Source organism: Otolemur garnettii, unplaced genomic scaffold (genome assembly GCF_000181295.1).
Source record: "Otolemur garnettii isolate 467f Iridium unplaced genomic scaffold, OtoGar3 scaffold00008, whole genome shotgun sequence".
Classification (NCBI taxonomy): domain Eukaryota; kingdom Metazoa; phylum Chordata; class Mammalia; order Primates; family Galagidae; genus Otolemur; species Otolemur garnettii.
Genome location: NW_003852403.1, coordinates 32,643,250 through 32,649,937, shown reverse-complemented (window position 1 = coordinate 32,649,937; position 6,688 = coordinate 32,643,250).

Here is a 6,688-nt window from a genome sequence, read left to right as displayed (position 1 = left end):
CTCGCTCCAAGTCTGTCCCTGGAGCAGGGAGGGTCACACAGGCTTTATAGGCTGAGAATGGCATATCCCTTTTGCTTACTGTCCATCGTCCAGATCTTCGTTACATGGCTGCCCTGGAGGCAGGGAAGGCCAGGAAGGAGGAAACACAGCTTTTGATGTCGAGCTAGCAGCCCTTGCTAGAGAACAAGTCAGGCAAGTAAATCGTTCAGCCCATTTGTTGGCCCGCAGTAAGCGTTCAGCCTAGCAGCTGCTGTTGCGGTAATCACTATTATTGTTATTATTATTAATATCACACATTCAGTCTACAAGCTGTGCTCTGTGCACGGATGGATTTGCAGTCCCTTTTCTGGAACTTTGGGCCCCCAAGGCACATGCACTTTAGGCAAAGGAAGCCTCAGAGCTGTGGAGCCCAGTTAGTAACTAACAAACCTCAGCAGGCAACACGGGGCTCCGGTCAGTGGGATGCAGACGGAAGCCGTGCAGTCTCTCTCCAACCGCAGTTCCCACAGGCTGCAAGTCTATTTCCTGCCTGCCTTCAAAAATTCATTGTTTACCAAACACACGTACCACCCCTGTCTGCTTCACATCCAACTTTACTTCCATTGAATCCCACAGTGCACCCTGTTATGGCTTGAAAAATACCAAAGATTTGCCCCAGGTGGGGAGGCAAGTTTTTGCCCCGATAGCTGTTATTCTAAGTGACGCCCCAACAACTGAAGGAGCACCTTTTTTTTTCCTGTAGGAATTCTAGGCTTATGAGCCTCTTGCCTGGTGATATGGGAGGGCTGAACTGGGCTTCACATACCTGATCAGACATTTTAAAAGTCTTTGCTTTCTTTCTTCTGCCTTTGAAACCTGCTAATCGTAACACAAACATTTCCCCTAGGGACCCTAGTGACATCCATGTGGATTAGAACAGAGGCTGTACTGCTGGAAGTCAATTTCTGGTAATGTTTACAAAGGACACCAGGGAAAATGTAAACACTGTCTTATTTGATCCCCAAACCCCCAAGTTGATGGCCTGGGTGCAATTGACTTCCTCCATCTTGTTGTAATCTCTCTAGAAAAGTGGGGGCATCTGCACTCCCAGAGTTTAACTCATTCATCCAAAATGCTCTTCACTTGCATCTCTGTGCGGGTTTGTCCTGTAAAGTCTCCTCTCGGTGGTAGTCGATAGGGTAGAGAAAGAATTGACTATTTTCCAAATCAAATAAGACTAGCAGGTTAATCTGAGAAAATGAGTTTCTCAGGCTGGGTTTATGCACGATACAGTATGACAAACTCTAGGTGTGACCTTCCAAGGATGGTGCAGGAGTTTGTCCATCAGCGGGCTCATGAGGGTTGCGTCCTGCCAGTGCATGAGTCAGCACGAGAGTGGTTAAGTTGGCTGGCGAGACTTGGCTTCGCTGGTCAGAGCATCCAGCCTCCAAGAGTTAACCCGCAGCAGCACTGCTCTGAGGAGCAGGGCAGAGGACACCAAAGCGTCCCGGCACTCCTCTGGCTTGCAGGGGAATGACATGCGGTTTTGAACAAGCAGCTGCTGCAGCAGGTCTGGGTATGTAGCTTTGCTTTGACTGATAGTGTTTTGTTTTCTCCCGAGAGAACAAAGCCATGGTTGTTCATGTTTGCAAAGCAGATCCCTTGGATGTAAAGAAGGAACAGATATTTATTAGTCTGCCGTTTATCATAAAAATAAGTAACAGAGGTGCGGGGGGGGGGTAGATTCTTCACACTCCTTTATGTTTCTGATTGCAATGGCAGGTTTTCTTTAGTTCTCTCTGAATTCCAGTGCTCGGTGGTCAGGTCATTTGAATGTCATGGTCACAGTTGAATTCAAAAGATATGTCTTTGCTGTTCTTTCTGTGAATCTTCACATCTTTATTCAGAGATACGGATTTGGTTTGAAGACTTACTTGCTGAATTTGTGATGCCAAGTGGCATAAATCCATCTTCCTACTGCATTTTGGAAGACAAGATTCAAATCCTTAGATTTAGAGAGAAAACTTCTCCAAATTTACCATATGCCCGAGTTAGAGAAGCATCATCTTGGCTATGGCCTTTTTCTTTCTTAAAACCTGACAACTTAAGTCTTAGGTGTACACAGCATGACCAGAAATAACCTTCAGAATCCCAGTGTTTTTAATGACTCTCCCAGATTAGATCACCTGGGCCTGCTCTATCTTTCTCTATTCTAGCAATAAAAAATAACAGAGACTCAGAGCAGATGAGAACTCCCCCCAAAGACCTACATGTGATGGAATTTGTGAGGATATAGGGAAGGAAGTTTGTCATTCTTTCTCCATTCCGGCACTGCAGTATCAGCCACCAACTGGACCTTGGTGACTTTTTCCCAGTTAACACCCAATGCAGATTTAACACACAGATGTTGCTTGTTAGGCTTAGATCCTCCTTAACAAGTTACTACTTTCCCATGCAGTGATCAAAAGTGGTCTTAAATTGTCTTGAAGTCATCCAGAACATTTCCTGCCCAGTGCTCAGAGCTTCTCTTTTATTAGTTTGAATTACCAACCAGTGGGAGCCTCCTTTGATAAGTTTCTTTGGAAAAATGTAAACAGTAGCTTACAACTTGTGCAAGCTGGGAATTTTAGTGCTGACATTAGAGTTGTCAAATACATCAGTTTAATGACTCTTGAAAATGACTCTCCCTGAGGTAATGATGGAGGTTTGTTAAGAAGGTTTGGTTTGTTAAGGTGAAGAAAAGGTGATGAGAACCAGGAACTGGGAGCCTGGACTCCGAGGCCAGAGGCTGCAGGCTGGTAGGCCAAAGAAAGCCAGGAACCTCAGCAGTGGGTCAACAAGGCCAGTTCCAGAATACAGAGTCTGGGGAAGAGAGCAACTGGGATGTGAGAGCAGGATCTGGGAAGCATTGTGCACGGTGGTGGAGGTAAAGACACCTGAAGAATTCCGGGGCACCTGGGCCTAGATAGCATCTGAGGAAGTCAGTGTCCAGATCCAGCTTCCATTTGAATTCCTTTCTAAACATTTTTTCCCCCCAAGAACTCATCTGAATTCTGCTTCTCAGCCATTTGGAATCTCACCATGGGTCATTGTCCTAGGAAATCCCCTGGCATCACACAAAGGGATGTTTGCCATACACATTGCTCCAGAGGGAGAGCCCAGTAAGAGCAAAGCAAACAGAAGCAGACCACATCTCATTTCGTCCAGGGTTCAAACTCATGCCAAAAGTTCTGTTCCTAGGCTCTGTGTCTTAGAATTACAGGTAAGGGGAGAAAAGGTTATTACGAGGACAGAATGTTATGTATGAATGCATTTATTGGAAATAGAGAATGATGTTAGATGATTTTTTAACAGCAATTTTGATTTGAATGCGTGATTTGATGAGGACGTTGGTTTGGCTAATTATGGTTTGAGGCGAATATTTTCTGTAACTTTAGTCAATTGATTCTGTTGTTCAAGATTTGGGACAAAATTAAAATATATGTACAATGTACAGAAAATTAGATAGCACAACTAACTATGCATATAAAAGTTATTCACATATAAAAGTTGTCATCTTAAAAATGTGCAAATTTATACGTGATATCGAAAAATTCTTTAGAGGATTGCAGGGGAAAGCCTTGTGAGGCCCCGGGGGTGTATTACCTGGTGGTAAGATAGACCCTTTCTGATAGGAAGTGCTTCTGCCCTTGGTCCACTCCTGGTCTTCTGCCTCCTGCATCCTGCACCTCTCGGGTCCTGCAGTGCCCTTGCTCAGCTGGGTCACCTCCTGTGTGACCCAGCTGGGTGCTTTCTTTGATGTGTTAGTAGTTTGCTGAGCAATGTGAAGACAGAATGTGCAATGGCAGAGCAGTTTTCCTAAGGCAACAGCTAAAGAAGAGGAGGGTATATTCACTAATTTGCTTTTGCATCAGGCATTTTTTGAGCACCTATCACGTGTAGGTGGCCTGATTGCTGCTGTTGGAGTAAAAAGATGTGAATTCAAATCCTCCATCTATAACTTATTAGCTCCTTAAACTTTCTGGAGTTGCTTCATTTATAGAATTGGGATGCTGCTTGCCGACCTCTGGGTGGGTGATGGGGTCAGAGAGGAACAGGATGGGATTCTTAATGCCAGATTGTTTGATGGAGATGCACAACTCATCAGTCACTAAGGACCAGATCAGGAGAGAGCATGCAGCTGAAGAGGAAGAATTGGGTTAAGCAGCTGACTCTGGGAGATTGTCATTGTACTAAAGCACATCTCTGGAACGAGCTGCAGTTTACACAGCACTGCCACGCATGTCTTCTCCGTGCTGGCTCCACCACTCTGGGAGGTAGATGGAAGGAGGATGAGGAAAGGCAGGACCCGTCCCTGTTACCACTGACTAAGGAAAAGAGCTATAAAGTAGAGTGATGGCTGGAAACCTCACCTCATCAGTAAAAGCAAGGATGCCAGGCACTGACTCTGAAAGACCTTCCAAACTGGCACTTTTCCAAAGCCTTTCTGCAGTGAGACTTTGCCAGTCTCTGTAGTTCCTCCACAGAGAGAGGAGTGCCTGCTCCTCTGCAAAGAGGCAAGGCCAGGTCGACCATAAGCCAGAAAAGTGGAGGGCACATCAGGTCCCCAGTGCATGCAAACTGTGCACACACAGAGAGGAAAGGAGCCAGTCCCTCTCCTCCAAGAAGGCACCAGTTTTGCAGGCGTCATGGAGGAATGGGGCACCCTTGAAAGAATGGTCATGGAAGCTTTGCAATGGCCAGTTCTCTAGCCCCAGGATCAAGACTCTGAAATGGGGATTACCCCACACCATTGGATTTGAGTGCAGCAAGGAACACTTTTGGTTCTGACTCTAAATTGCACTACTCAGCAATTTTCCCATTCAGGATGAGGAAATTTGTCCCAAATTTCTCCAGGAAGGTGGGGTCCAATAGCAGTTGTATCTATGATTCAGGGAGGCTTCTTGTCATGTCTCACTGACACCAGCTGCAACCACAGTGAGACATTTCAGGAGAAGAAGGTGGTTAGGGGTTAGTCATCACCAGATTATAGCAGCCAGTGAAGCCGCAAGAGGGTAGCGCAGAGAATGGAACTGGTGACCGTGGAGAATTTTAATGTCTGCTCAGGAGGGTAACATGGGCTTCTTGGGACTCTGCCAAGACGTGAGGCCCCCCCGGGCCCCAGAGACTCTCCTGGAACTGTTTTCAATGCTGTTTTTCTTGTTGCTCACACTTCCTGATCCCTGTTCCACACTGACCCTGTCTGGCATCCTGACCACACGTGTCACGCCTTCCCTCATAACCTCTTTGCCTTCTGTGCCCCCGTTAAGCCGAACACCTTGCAGGTCCCCAAACTCCATTTCCTCTCTCAGTGATCTTCAGGACTCCGTGCATGCCACGCCTTCTTACCAGGTGAAGTGGTGAAGTGTGTTGCGGTAATAGCCACAGTTTGTCACCCCGCCCTGTAACCACACCTCTGTGACTTCCCATCAAGAAGTGGAGACCATTGGCCCCCACCCTCCCTTGAATCTGGGCTGGCCCTGGGCCTTGCTTCAGTTGACAGAATGCAGAGGAAGTTACAGCGTTCCAGGGTTGAGCCTAGGCCTCACCACCCTTGCAAGCTTCCACTTATTCCCTTGGAAGCTTGCCCAGCTGCCCAGGGGAGGGAACGTAGGCTGGCCTGCTGGAGGATGAGAGACATGTGCAGAAGAGACAGACTGTCCAAGCTGAGGCCATCCTGGACCAGCACCCCCCACCCAGCTCCCAACCAACCCAGCAGCTTTCTGTTGATACTTTAGGACAGTGATTTTCAACCAGTGTGCAGCAGTACCCTGGTGTGCCCTGAGAGAAGCTTAGGTGTGCTTTGAGAAATTTTAAAGATCATTAATTAAATTATTTTCAAAAGAAGTTCAAAGTACAATAAGTATATTCTTTTTTTTTTTTACTCTTGTTTGGATCAACATAATTTAAGTGCCATGGAAGTTTAACTGATAAGTTCAAGTATACTGTGTGGTATAAAATTTGGGAAAAAAAAAAAAAAAACTGCATTAGACAGTCCCACATCAGAGCCACCCAGCTGGGCCCAGCCCAAATTGCTAACCACAGAATCATGAACTAAATAAAATGTGGTTATTATAAGCTGTTAGGTTGGGAGTTGTTTTTAATGCGGCCAAAGTGAGCTGATTCCTTTCTGGTTAATAGTGGCCTATCTGGTCCCAATCTGGGAAAGCTTTTTCTGAGTCCCTTCAAGCCTCCGTTAGGGCTTTCCTTATGCACCCAGAGCTATCCACAGCTCAGTGCTGTCATGACTTGGGCATCGTCTCTAGTTTACTTTTCTGAAGGCAGGAAGTTTTCCTTCTGAACTGTGTCCTCTAGTCCTAGCAGTGTCTGGTACTCCACAGACGGGTTGAGTTGGAGGTCATCATCTGTAGACTGCACGTATTCAGTCTGTCCTGCATAGTGTTGACCTGAAGAGTGATAAAAACAGGTTTCCCCCCAAAATTGTTAGACTACCTTTGGATATTGAGATAGTAGAGATAAAAACCTGTATTATGGTTTTCATTAAAAAATAGGAAGATCGGCTGGGCACCTGTGGCTCAAGTGGCAAAGGCGCCAGCCACATACACCTGAGCTGGCGGGTTCGAATCCAGCCCAGACCTGCCAAACAACAACAATGGCTGCAACCAAAAAATAGCTAGGCATTGTGGTGGGCACCTGTGGTCCCAGCTAC